Below are 15,147 nucleotides of genomic sequence, written 5' to 3'. Positions count from 1 at the left end.
TGAGACGACTCTGATTGAGGAAACCCTCAAGGACAAAAGTAGGACTCTACAGTCAAAAGTCAGAGAACTTGAACACCAGGAGGAGGAGATAAAGCAAATGAAGAGAGAATTTGATTCCAGAGAAATAGAACAAAACGACAAACAACTTTGTTTGGATGAGAAAGAGATTATTATCAATGTAGCAGAGATTATGATCGACAAGACGTTAACAGAAATCGGTGAGAAAGAAAGGAGACTGTGGAAAAAAGAGTCCATGCTAGTGAACAGAGAACGAGAGGTTGAAGAACGGATGAAACATGTTGCTAGCAAGGAAGCTACATTGAATGAGAAACAGTCTCAGTTGGACGAGAGAGAGCAAACAGTGGCGGCAAAAGAAGAAGCAGTTGAAGTGAAAATGAAGGAAGTGGTTATGATGAGAGATATCCAGGAGCAGAAAGCAAAGAAGCTAAAAGAAGAGTATAGAAAAATTACATCTGCTCAAGACATAGTACAAAAGAAAGAAAAGTATCTCCTTCCACGAGTGCCTCTGATGAAGAAAAGAGAGATAGAAGTAGCACAGCTAATGAAGAAATATTCAGAAAGATTAAACATTCTCGACAATAAGAGTAAAGAACTGACAGCAAAGGAAAATGAGCTAAGAGAAAAAGAAATCAAAGTCACAAAGATAGAACAGGAAAATGATGAAATGAAAAAGAAGTTAGTCGAAGTGAATGAAAAACTGGCCACGTTCACCGAGTTATCACAAATGAAAGACGAAGACTTGATGTCTATGATGAAAAAAGGGAAGGAACGAAAGAACTTGCAAAAAGAACTGACGTCAAAAGAATCCTTTCTCAAGATGATAATAAGTGACGTGATAGAAAAACAAAAGACCAACGAGCTGAAAGAAAAGTCCCTGAGAGAAAGAGAACAGAGCATAGCATCATCAAAGGGTCTCATAAAAGAACATGCCGACAAATTGGACAAAGAAAAGAAAATGCTCATGAAGAGATCAGAAGAATTAGAAAACCGGGAAGAAAAGATACAATTGAAGAAGGTTCTGTTGGAAGGAAAAGACGAAAATTTGTCACAAAAAGAAAAGGAGTTAGAGACACTGTATGCTGAGTTTGCAAAGAAACAGAGGGCTGTTAAGGAACAATCAAACCGACTTAAGGAATTGTTTGAAAAGTTACTTGAGAAGGAAGAAGCTCAGGGGAGACGTGGAAGTGAACTGAAAGAGATGATAAAGGAAGTCAAAGTACGAATGGATGATGTTAAAAGAAAGGAAGTCCAACTTGATAGAGACACCGAACAAGCTCATGAAGAAACAGTGTCAGGAGAAGAAGAAAACTTGGACAGAATCTCCTTGGACAAAGAAACAAGTAAAATGCTGAGTATAGAAGACGAAAGAAAAACTGTCAGAGTAAGAGTAAGAGAAGAGAATGTTGAACAAAAGTTGAAAGAGATATCTCAGCGAGAAAAGTTTATTTTGGATGAACAGAAGAGAGTAATGGTAGCTGAAGAAGATGTCAAAGTAAAAATGGAGAAGATAATGGTGATTGGAGGAAGATTACAAAATATTAGAAATGTGATCAGAAAACAAGATTCCAATGCACAGAACAGTGAGTATTTATACTTCCTTCGCTCGTTTGAATGTGTGAATGATTTTACCCTTTCATATCTTGACTGTTACGAATGTTGGACTCAGTTTCAAACGATTTTCCATGCCAACCGTTACATGCTGTACTGTAATAAATTATTTCGGAATCTTCATTGTGTTTTAACCAATGGAAGTGTGCAACTAGCACTGCCATCTTGTACAAGACAGAGGGCGACATGTCAGTAATCAATTACTAATCGATCTCTCAAAACAAATTTACAGGTTCGAGACGTCATTCAGGTGATGGCTCTGAGATTATGACAACAGATACTGGAGAGAAGGAAGAGAACGTAGGGAAAGACTGATTCTGTGTAAGACTATAAATACAATACAGGTAAGTGTTTGTACACTACTATTTTGCTTAGAAAAGATTTTAATACACAGATACATGGATAAATATATTACACATAGAAATGTGTACAATTCTAATTATTCAACACATTTCTTGGTTTAAAATCCGATGCGTGTGAACTTACAAATTTCATAAATATTGCTTTCTCCATATAATCTCAGACCACGATACACCACTATAGTGATCCCTGTCATGCTCTGATGTCGAACACTGAATATATACAGTCGTAAAAAACATCAACTCGTAATGGTCATGTACGAACAGTTGTAATAATTATCCCTTGTCTATGTATAGATGTTATCAATCATGTGTTGTTTCTTCAAGCTAATTAAGAAGGTGCAATGATAAATCCATTCTTTGTGTAACTTTCCACTAAACATTAACACAGTGATAATATTTCTTAAATAAGGACTACAAGTAATGATAGATCTCTTCATGTAATATCCCTGTACACAGAATTGGTCTGACGATTTGTAGAAGTCGAAAAAAGTATTTTCATGACAAACACCGTGTCTCATTACGTACTCTGACTGCAAGCCATATTCAAATGAAGACATCAATGAAATATATCTGAACTTAATGAAATCAATGTCTACATTACAGTGTTGATTTTGACCAACACCTTGGGTGTTAATTGAATCGCTCTTTTTAGAGCAAAGACTGCCTTGTCATTTAAAATATATGGATTTTATTGTAAATAAATATTTCGTTATTAGCTTATAGTACTGTTTGTATGTTTGTTTTATTCATTTATTCATGTATAGCTGAAGGTGTATATGTGTCGAGTTACAGCGGATGTACTGCTACAGTTTTGTATGGCTGTTGTCACGGTTTGCAGTTAAGATATTTCCTAATGTCTAAATTTCGTTATTTAGTTTGCAAGTTGAAAGTCATTTCCTTTAATAAGCGAGAGGAGCTATCGTCTACACTTCTTTCAACCTTTAAAACGTCATAGCGTTCGATAAAAGTAATTGCGTCGAAGCTACGAGATTTTGTTCATTTACTCGGTAAACGACAGATCCTGAGGTTTAATTTGGTTCAAATCTTGAAAATATTTCGAGGCCTCTCTTTCAGACGATCAGAATTTCCATGGCCCGCACTTTGGACCCTCAATTCTTTTCATGCCCCCCCCCCCCCATTTTTACCCAGCCCCCTCCCCCTCCATAAAAAAATGCTCACAGACTTATCAGTTACATCTTTTAATGTGCAGATTGGAAAGCAAGTTGACGAGGCTGACAATACTGAGAATCCTGAAAGCCACGCCTACATTGAGTTGAGTGGCAAGAGGCTTATACGTCATTAAGCGATATGGCAAAAAACGATTGAGCGAATAGCCTATTGACCGATACTTTCATTCGTAATCCGTAATTGGAAGCACCATATGACAGATCACATAGCGAGGAATAAATGGCCACTAAAAGAAGGGCTGAGAGAGTTTTATCTTTTCGAAAATTCAATGGTCTTATGTACATTCATGTCCGATATTTTGAAAAAAATCGCAATTGAATGAAATTTATCAAGATATTTAGAAAACACATATGGAGATTTTGCCTAAATATCTATATTCTATTTGAGATTTTCAATAGGTATATCACTTGGCCATGGATTTCAGAGACATATGATCATCAGATTGGACGAATTCTAAACAACTCTAGTCTGAATATGAACTTGGAGATTACGATTCGCTACAACGTTGTGACATAAAATCACTATATTAGTCCGTAAAATACTTCTAATAGTCATGCAAGAAATTGTCATGGTTTTAACTTTTGAAGTTTTCAGCCATATTATTCATCCAATTATAAACGTTATGCATGTGAGAAAGTTGTTATCACGTACGTACCAAAGCTACGGTGGAGGATCAAGGACGCCATGGTGCTGTGCTCGAACATTAACTCACATCAGAACGCGCGATATTCTACATGACTTTGAGAAGTTCGAACATAGTTACCATGCACAACAATGCTGAAATGAAAAAGAAGTTAGTCGAAATGAATGAAAAAGTGGCCACTTTCACCAAGTTAACACAAATGAAAGACGAAGACTTGATGTCTATGATGAAAAAAGGGAAGGAACGAAAGAACTTGCAAAAAGAACTGACGTCAAAAGAATACTTTCTCAAGATGATTACTATAAGTGACGTGATAGAAAAACAAAAGACCAACGAGCTGAAAGAAAAGTGCCTGGGAGAAAGAGAACTGAGCATAGCATCATCAAAGGGTCTCATTAAAGAACATGCCGACAAATTGGACAAAGAAAAGAAAATGCTAATGAAGAGATCAGAAGAATTAGAAAACCGGGAAGAAAAGATACAATTGAAGAAGGTTCTGTTGAAAGCAAAAGACGAAAATTTGTCACAGAAAGAAAAGGAGTTGGAGACACTGTACGCTGAGTTTGGAAAGAAAAAGGGGGCTGTCAAGGAACAATCAAACCGACTTAAGGAATTGTTTGAAAAATTACTTGAGAAGGAAGAAGCTGTCAGGGGAGACGTGGAAGTGAACTGAAAGAGATGATAAATGAAGTCAAAGTACGAATGGATGATATAAAGAAAACTTGGACAGAATCTCCTTGGACAAAGAAACAAGTAAAATGCTGATCATGAGTATAGAAGACGAAAGAAAAACTGTCAGAGTAAGAGAAGAGAATGTTGAACAAAAGTTGAAAGAGATATCTCAGCGAGAACAGTTTATTTTGGATGAACAGAAGAGACTAATGGCAGCTGAAGAAGATGTCAAAGTAAAAATGGAGAAGATAATGGTGATTGGAGGAAGATTACAAAATATTAGAAATGTGATCAGAAAACAAGATTCCAAAGCACAGAACAGTGAGTATTTATACTTCCTTCGCTCCTTTGAATGTGTGAATGATTTTACCCTTTCATATCTTGACTGTTACGAATGTTGGACTCAGTTTCAAACGATTTTCCATGCCAACCGTTGCATGCTGTACTGTAATAAATTATTTCGGAATCCTCATTGTGTTATAACCAATGGAAGTGTGCACCTAGCATTGCCATCGTGTACAAGATAGAGGGCGTCAGTAATCAATTACTAATTGATCTCTCAAAACAAATTTACAGCTTCAAGACGTCATTCAGGTGATGGCTCTGAGATTATGACAACAGATACTGGAGAGAAGGAAGAGAACGTAGGGAAAGACTGATTCTGTGTAAGACTACAAAGATAATACAGGTAAGTGTTTGTACACTACTATTTTGCTTAGAAAAGATTTTAATACACAGATACATGGATAAATATATTACACATAGAAATATGTACAATTCTAATTATTCAACACATTTCTTGGTTTGAAAATCCGATGCGTGTGAACTTACAAATTTCATAAATATTGCTTTCTCCATATAATCTCAGACCACGATACACCACTATAGTGATCCCTGCCATGCTCTGATGTCGAACACTGAATATATACAGTCGTAAAAAATATCAACTCGTAATGGTCGTGTACGAACAGTTGTAATAATCACCCCTTGTCTATGTATAGATGTTATCAATCATGTGTACGTGTTGTTTCTTCAAGCTAATTAATAAGGTGCAATGATAAATCCATTCTTTGTGTAACTTTCCACTAAACATTAACACAGTGATAATATTTCTTAAATAAGGACTACAAATAATGATAGATCTCTTCATGTAATATCCCTGTACACAGAATTGGTCTGACGATTTGTAGAAGTCGAAAAAGTATTTTCGTGACAAACACCACGTCTCATTACGTACTCTGACTGCAAATGAAGACATCAATGAAATATATCTGAACTTAATGAAATCAATGTCTACATCACAGCGTTGATTTTGACCAACACCTTGGGTGTTAATTGAATCGCTCTTTTTAGAGCAAAGACTGCCATATCATTTAAAATATATGGATTTTATTGTAAATAAATATTTCGTTATTAGCTTATAGTACTGTTTGTGTGTTTGTTTGTTTTATTTATTCATGTATATCTGAGCACATGTATATGTGTCGAGTTACAGCGGATGTACTGCTACAGTTTTGTATGGCTGCTGTCACGGATATTTCTTAATTTCTAAAATTCGTTATTTAGTCTGCAAGTTGAAAGTCATTTCCTTTAATAAGCGACAGGGGATATCGTCTACACTTTTTTCAGCCTTTAAAACGTCATAGCGTTCGATAAAACACGTATGCTACAAAACATGTACTTTCCAGTTGAAATCAGTAACCTGACACTAGGGGGCGATATAACACTAACTGACATGGGCTGTTATGGTACAATTCATGACATGACATTCCACGAATTCTGAAACACTTTCATTTTACTTTTGTTTACGAATGTTTCGAAATATTTCAAAAAAAGACGAAGGTGTTATACAGAAATGCATGGAGCTACCGATATAAACAATTTATCAAATTTTAATATTTTTAAGGGAAACTGGTTTTGGAAATTGTACGCTGCAAGCTTATACAATAAATAAAATATGTACAAATGTACTCGTATAATATATAGACACACAGATACACTGATTCATACATATATACATATACACACATATATGATCTTTCTTGCTTGTACAACCGGGTTCTCTGAGAGGACTATATTTTAGAAACGGTGAATTGGGGAAGGTCACATTTAAATTGACTAGTTATATTATCTAACTTCTATATTATTTTGTGATTTTAGAATCCGGCCGCATCCCTCCGTTGTCACATCCCACCAGTCCCCGGGCCACTAGTACCATCATTCTACCGTATTAATATCAGAAGATATCAGTGAAGTCTCTGCTGAAAACCATGTAGTGAATTAATTGTTAGTTGCTATGTGAGGAGAGGAGTAGGTCTCACAGGTGGAAGGGGAAACAGTGTTGTAAGATATTTGGGGATAATATGGGGGAGTGGGGATGTTGGCCTATAGTGTCAGTGCTTCCATCTATAAACTTAGGAGAATTTGCCTTCAGCTCTGTCAATTAGATCATAACATAGGAGTTTATTAATAATGTAGTGTTTTCATACAAATTCACGGTGACTGTAGTTGTGTGCTAAAAAAAACAAAAGCATTTACTATTATCACCCTCGGACTGTGGTGGCAGCGTTTAGTCGATCTGTACTATTACTGGTTTTGGAACTAGTGTCTCTACCCTGATAACATTTTAAACCATGGTTTTTTTCAAAGTTTGAACAAGGAGAGGACCGTGTTTTACAAAAAGGAAATTCAGAGCGGGCCATTTTTACACTTTATGCGATCAGCTTTACAACGTTAACCCAACAGGAAAATCGCAAAACAATATGTTGTAATTCATTACAACATAAATATTTTGGAGTGACAATACGAATTCAGCAGGTAAGTATCTTTATGATATAATCGTTCAAATAAAATATTTCGTAGCTTCTAATATTTGTCCGTTTTAAAACACGTCAAGTCGTACAACTTCACATGAAATGGTTCAATCATTCTAAATAGGTGAATTTCTTCTTTCCCAGTAATTGGTGGTATTATGTACACCGACTTGATGTCCGTGTGTAAACAGTCGTGAAATATATACGGACCATACCATTTCCTTGTTTGTCAAAAAATTGTCAACTTTATTAGATGTCGTTAGACGTTGGTACCGTACAGATCATACTTAGAACGATGAAGTCGGAGAAAATCATTTCTTATTACATTCAGTTTCTATGGCAATACTTTTTGATATGGTTGTCTCAGATGGTCCTTGGAAAATCTGGTTTCAATTGCTTTGTATTCGGTACACCTTTGGGATTGTCAGCAATACACTTAGTTTCCCATATCTGTGAGACATATGTGATCAACAGATTGGACGAATTCTCTAAACAACTCTGGTCTGAATATCAACTTTAAGAGTACGATAGCGATTCGCAACAACGTTGTGACAGAAAATCACTGTTATATTACCTACTGTAACGTAAAACGGTAGTAATAGTCATGTAAGAAATTGTCATGATTTTAACTTTTGAAGTTTTCAAGTGATCAGCTAAATCTTATATAGTATTTTATTTGCCACAAACTCAAAATCATATCGAGAGAGAGAGAGAGAGAGAGAGAGAGAGAGAGAGAGAGAGAGAGAGAGAGAGAGAGAGAGAGAGAGAGAGAGAGAGAGAGAGAGAGAGAGAGAGAGAGGGGGGAGGGAGGGAGGGAGGAGAGAGAGAGAGAGAGAGAGAGAGAGAGAGAGAGAGAGAGAGAGAGAGAGAGAGAGAGAGAGAGAGAGAGAGAGAGAGAGAGAGAGAGAACTGGGACCATATTATTCATCCAAGTATAAACGTCATGCATGTGAGAAAGCTGTTATCACGTACGTACCAAAGCTACGGCGGAGGATATAGGACGCCATGGTGCTGTGTTCGAATATCAACTCACATCAGAACTCGCGATATTCTACGTGACTTTGAGAAGTTCGAACATAGTTACCATGTACAACGAAAGTTGTCAATGTAAATAGAACGTGCAAATGCTGACTGTTTATGCAGTGATAGCAAACGTATATGCCGTATATATTCACTAATATTACTCGAAAATGATTTGCTCAAGACGAGCTTCTTTGTCAATGTTGACAACATGTACTCAAGGTAAGATAGAAACTCTTTTCTTGACAAAGAAAGTATTCAAAGCTACTTTTTATTTCGATATCAAATTCAATACTTTCGTTCTTTAAAGTTGAGGTGCGTTGTTTGTACTATTTACTCTTATTTGATACGCATGATGCGTAATATCATTCTCTCTCTCTCTCTCTCCCTCCCTCCCTCCCTCCCTCCCTCCCTCCCTCCCTCCCTCCCTCTCTCTCTCTCTCTCTCTCTCTCTCTCTCTCTCTCTCTCTCTCTCTCTCTCTCTCTCTCTCTCTCTCTCTCTCTCTCTCTCTCTCTCTCTCTCTCAGCGAGTTACAGTAGTAGACAACGATTATTGCTACCGACGACTTCGTTCGATCGTGTAACAGTACAGTATGGTAACTGGTGTGTTGACGTTATGCCACATCCTGGCGTATTTGCCCACATCATGGAAATAGGACTGCCTCAAGTTGCAATCAAAGTGATAGGTGAGCCATTTTTCATACACTTGGTTCTTATACCGTCTACAATGTCGGCGACTATAATTTTGGTGAGCGAAATTGCAACAATACAAAAATTATTGTTCAATACAACTTGAAAATGATAGAAAATTTCCATGACAACAGCACATCCTTTACTTGCTGTACTATTATAAGGACTGTGCACTTTCTTCATATTAACACTAAGTCATTCAATAAACCTAAGATCACACAAGACATGATGCAGCGAAACGCCTTCTCCTAAATTAATTGGTCCAAATGCAGTCCATCATACATGTATGGTTCGTTTCATTCTTTTTATTTCAACAGAGATTCGTCAAAAATGTATTGATCTAAAGAATGACGAATTGACAAAATGGAACACAGAACTTGAACAGAAACAGAGAGAAGTTTCTGATAAACATGACGAAGTAGAAGAGAAACTCAGAGATCTTGAGAATAGAGAACAAATAATTGGTGACACTCAACAACAGCTAGAAACATCTCAAAGCGAACTTCGTACAGAGAAAGAGAGATTAGTTGAGAGAAATGACAGTCTTCGAGAAAAGGAACAACTTCTAGGAAACAGAGAAGGTCGTCTCGAAGACGAAATTTTAAATATCGCAAACAGGGACACAGAACTTAATGACAGACAACAACAAATTGAAAGGAGAGAGGGAGAGATAGACGAAGCTATGACAACCGTCGCTAGGAAACAAGCAGAAGTAAATGAACGACAGCGTCATCTAGACGATAGAGAGCAGATACTGAATGCAAGAAAAGATAGACTTGACGGAAAGGTGATTGAGACGACTCTGATTGAGGAAACCCTCAAGGACAAAAGTAGGACTCTACAGTCAAAAGTCAGAGAACTTGAACACAAGGAGGAGGAGATAAAGCAAATGAAGAAAGAATTTGATTCCAGAGAAATAGAACAAAACGACAAACAACTTTGTTTGGATGAGAAAGAGATTATAATAAATGTAGCAGAGATTATGATCGACAAGACGTTAACAGAAATCGGTGAGAAAGAAAGGAGACTGGGGAAAAAAGAGTCCATGCTAGTGAACAGAGAGCGAGAGGTTGAAGAACGGATGAAACATATTGCTAGCAAGGAAGCTACATTGAATGAGATACAGACTCAGTTGGACGAGAGAGAGCAGACAGTGGCTGCAAAAGAAGAAGCAATCGAAGTGAAAATGAAGGAAGTGGTTATGATGAGAGATGTCCAGGAGCAGAAAGCAAAGAAGCTAAAAGAAGAGTATAGAAAAATTGCATCTGCTCAAAACATAGTACAAAAGAAAGAAAATTATCTCCTTCCACGAGTGCCTCTGATGAAGAAAAGAGAGATAGAAGTAGCACAACTAATGAAGAAATATTCAGAAAGATTAAACATTCTCGACAATAAGAGTAAAGAACTGACAGCAAAGGAAAATGAGCTAAGAGAAAAAGAAATCAAAGTCACGAAGATAAAACAGGACAATGCCGAAATGAAAAAGAAGTTAGTCGAAGTGAATGGAAAACTGGCCACGTTCACCAAGTTATCACAAATGAAAGACGAAGACTTGATGTCTATGATGAAAAAAGGGAAGGAACGAAAGAACTTGCAAAAAGAACTGACGTCAAAAGAATCCTTTCTCAAGATGATAATAAGTGACGTGATAGAAAAACAAAAGACCAACGAGCTGAAAGAAAAGTCCCTGAGAGAAAGAGAACAGAGCATAGCATCATCAAAGGGTTTCATTAAAGAACATGCCGACAAATTGGACAAAGAAAAGAAAGTGCTAATGAAGAGATCAGAAGAATTGGAAAACCGGGAAGAAAAGATACAATTGAAGAAGGTTCTGTTGGAAGCAAAAGACAAAAATTTGTCACAAAAAGAAAAGGAGTTGGAGACACTGTACGCTGAGTTTGGAAAGAAACAGAGGGCTGTTAAGGAACAATCAAACCGACTTAAGGAATTGTTTGAAAAATTACTTGAGAAGGAAGAAGCTCAGGGGAGACGTGGAAGTGAACTGAAAGAGATGATAAAGGAAGTCAAAGTACGAATGGATGATATAAAGAGAAAGGAAGTCCAACTTAATAGAGACACCGAACAACCGCATGAAACAACACTGTCAGGAGAAGAAGAAAACTTGGACAGAATCTCCTTGGACAAAGAAACAAGTAAAATGCTGAGTATAGAAGACGAAAGAAAAACTGTCAGAGTAAGAGAAGAGAATGTTGAACAAAAGTTGAAAGAGATATCTCAGCGAGAAAAGTTTATTTTGGATGAACAGAAGAGACTAATGGCAGCTGAAGAAGATGTTAAAGTAAAAATGGAGAAGATAATGGTGATTGGAGGAAGATTACAAAATATTAGAAATGTGATCAGAAAACAAGATTCCAATGCACAGAACAGTGAGTATTTATACTTCTTTCGCTCCTCTGAATGTGTGAATGATTTTACCCTTTCATATCTTGACTGTTACGAATGTTGGACTCAGTTTCAAACGATTTTCCACGCCAACCGTTACATGCTGTACTGTAATAAATTATTTCGGAACCCTCATTGTGTTAGAACCAATGGAAGTGTGCAACTAGCATTGTCATCTTGTACAAGATAGAGGGCGACACTTCAATAATCAATAACTAATCGATCTCTCAAAACAAATTTACAGGTTCAAGACGTCATTCAGGTGATGGCTCTGAGATTATGACAACAGATACTAGAGAGAAGGAAGAGAACGTAGGGAAAGACTGATTCTGTGTAAGACTACAAAGATAATACAGGTAAGTATTTGTACACTAATATTTTGCTTAGAAAAGATTTTAATACACAGATACATGGATAAATATATTACACATAGAAATGTGTACAATTATAATTATTCAACACATTTCTTAGTTCAAAAATCCGATGCGTGTGAACTTACAAATTTCATAAATATTGTTTTCTCCATATAATCTCAGACCACGATACACCACTATAGTGATCCCTGTCATGCTCTGATGTCGAACACTCAATATATACAGTCGTAAAAAACATCAACTCGTAATGGTCATGTACGAACAGTTGTAATAATTACCCCTTGTCTATGTATAGATGTTATCAATCATGTGTTGTTTCTTCAAGCCAATTGAGAAGGTGCAATGATAAATCCATTCTTTGTGTCACTTTCCACTAAACATTAACACAGTGATAATATTTCTTGAATAAGGACTACAAGTAATGATAAATCTCTTCTTGTCATATCCCTGTACACAGAATTGGTCTGACGATTTGTAGAAGTCGAAAAATTATTTTCGTGACAAACATCGCGTCTCATTACGTACTCTGACTGCAAATGAAGACATCAATGAAATATATCTGAACTTAATGAAATCAATGTCTACATCACAGTGTTGATTTTGACCAACACCTTGGGTGTTAACCGAATCGCTCTTTTTAGAGCAAAGACTGCCATATCATTTAAAATATATGAATTTTATTGTAAATAAATATTTCGTTATTAGCTTATAGTACTGTTTGTGTGTTTGTTTTATTTATTCATGTATAGCTGAGCATGTATATGTGTCGAGTTACAGCGGATGTACTGCTACAGTTTTGTATGGCTGTTGTCACGGTTTGCAGTTAAGATATTTCCTATTAAATTTCTAAAATTCGTTATTTAGTATGTTGAAGGCCATTTCCTTTAATAAGCGACAGGAGCTATCGTCTACACTTTTTTCAACCTTTAAAACGTCATAGCGTTCGATAAAACACTTATGCTACAAAACATGTACTTTCCAGTTGAAATCAGTAATCTGACACTAGGGTGCGATATAACATAAACTGACATGTGTTGCTATACAAGTACTATTCATGACATGACATTCCAAGAATTCTGCAACACTTTTACATTTTTCTTTTGTTTACGAAGGTTTCAAAACCTTTGAAAAAAAAAGGACGAAGTTGTAATACAGAAATGCATAGGAGTTACCGAGATAAACAATTTTTCAAATTTTAATATTTTAAGGAAAACTTGTTTTGGGAAATTGTATGATGTAAGCGTGTACAATAAAACATTTCCCAATATAATTATGTACACACACACACACACACACACAGATATTATTCTTCCTTAGAATTACATAACCAAAAGATACAGATATGAATTAAAATCGGTAAACAGAGCAGAATATGATAGAATAAACTTTATTTGCAATAACTATAAATGTCTAAAAATAACTGTAAATGTACCAATGTAGTACATTTATGAGTTTGACAGTGAACATGATCAGTTATACTGTTGACAAAATTAAAGTCACACTGTTGTTTCCAAGGTAACTAAGTACAATGCACAGATTGTTGATAAAGTCACAGAGCTCTGTACCCTGTTTACGGTGCTGTCGAGATACATCATTAGCTGGAGGTGCCTCATAGCCCTTGCATTCTTCTGCTGGGAGGTTTGACCAGCTAATGATGTATCTCAACATGGCAGTAAACAGGCTACAGAGCTATATTTGTATTCACAAAGCATGATGATAAAACTATCATCATGTCTGTTACAGTTGTACACGGGATCAGCTTACAGTGCTGGGTATACAATGATTATACACAGGGACCTGTAGCTCTCAATGTATCCAGTGTAAATGTACATGGTTTGTATGGGGCATACAACTCAGGTAATTGAGGCTTCGATTTTACTAAGATAGGCAAAAACTAAAACTACTACTGTTCAATGTGATAAATTACACAAGTGGGTGACAGCAGTTCCTCTGTTCTGTAAATGTAATCACCCTGTGATGAAGAGAGTGTAAACATTGGAAGTCAAAACAGTACACTGCAACTCAGTAAACAAGTGGTCTGAGACTGCAATGGTACTAGCTTTAAGAGAGCCACCTTACTGGGACTATAATTACACCAACGTCCATTCAATAGCTTATCACTGTTGTATCAACATGTTTTGTGACAATAGTTTTAGTTTGTGTCTATCCTCAGACCTTTTAGTGGTCTGAGGTCTATCTTAGCATGTAGGTATAAGGAGGTATATCTTCCCTTATACCTCCATGATATTAGTAAACCAAAGCCTCAATTACTAGAGTAATATATTATTTGCAGCATATAACTTCTTAATTCTATATAGGTAATAATATAAATGCATCTGGATGGAAAAACTATATTTTATGTACATTTGACATATTTTGGGTAAAACAGAAACTAATTATACAGCTTTCCTGTTCTAATCTAATGTAAGTTAAGGTGTCCTTTATTTGTAAATATGAATGCATAGTATCAGAACGACTCTCAGGCCATATTATACAGAGTTCCTCCAAGAATGTTACTGAGAATTATATATCTTATATTAAGGCAACTTTTCCAAGAATTCTGTTGAACAACATTTCCAAGAATTGTATTGGGCAACTTTTTCAAGAACTCTATTTGGTAACTTTTTCAAAAACTCTATTTGGCAACATTTTCAAAAATTCTATTTGGCAACTTTTTCAAGAATTCTATTTGGCAACTTTTTCAAGAACTCTATTTGGCAACATTTCCAAGAATTCTATTGGGCAACTTTTCCAAGAATTCTATCGGGCAACTTTTTCAAGAACTCTATTTGTCAACTTTTCAAGAATTCTTTTCCAAGAATCTTCAAGAATTCCATTACTACCGAAGTACATGCAAGTTTTCTAAGAATTCAAAAAAGAATTTATTTACAATAAATATGAATTTAAACATGGCAGTGTCTTTGAATTTCTGTAAATGTTTTACTAACATATGAGTCTCGACCTTGACCATAAATAGTGTTCCATGGTATGGCAGTCTCTAGCTAGTCCACCAAACTATAGTCTTGTCGAGAAAAGGTTTAGTATGGATTGGATTTTTGAAAAGCAATGTTCAGCTGATACATTAGTCATTATGCTGAATGCATTACAACAAGCAATGGAAGAAATTGGTAAAAAAACAAAATTCATAAGTTCCTTAAACTTAAACAACTGAAAACAGAAGAACTATTTGAATTAACCAAGAATGATATCAAAATTTTGCAATGAAATGTTGGAAAAGATGATTTAGAAACTACTGTAGACTATAGTAAAGAATGCTCTGACCCACAATTTTGACCAAAATCTGCTGTCGAAATAATAGCACCCCTAGTGGCTAAATTGTGAAATCTTTTGTC

This window comes from Glandiceps talaboti, chromosome 7 (assembly GCF_964340395.1).
Source record: "Glandiceps talaboti chromosome 7, keGlaTala1.1, whole genome shotgun sequence".
NCBI classification, from domain to species: Eukaryota; Metazoa; Hemichordata; class Enteropneusta; family Spengelidae; genus Glandiceps; species Glandiceps talaboti.
Note: the sequence above shows the minus strand (reverse complement) of the source record.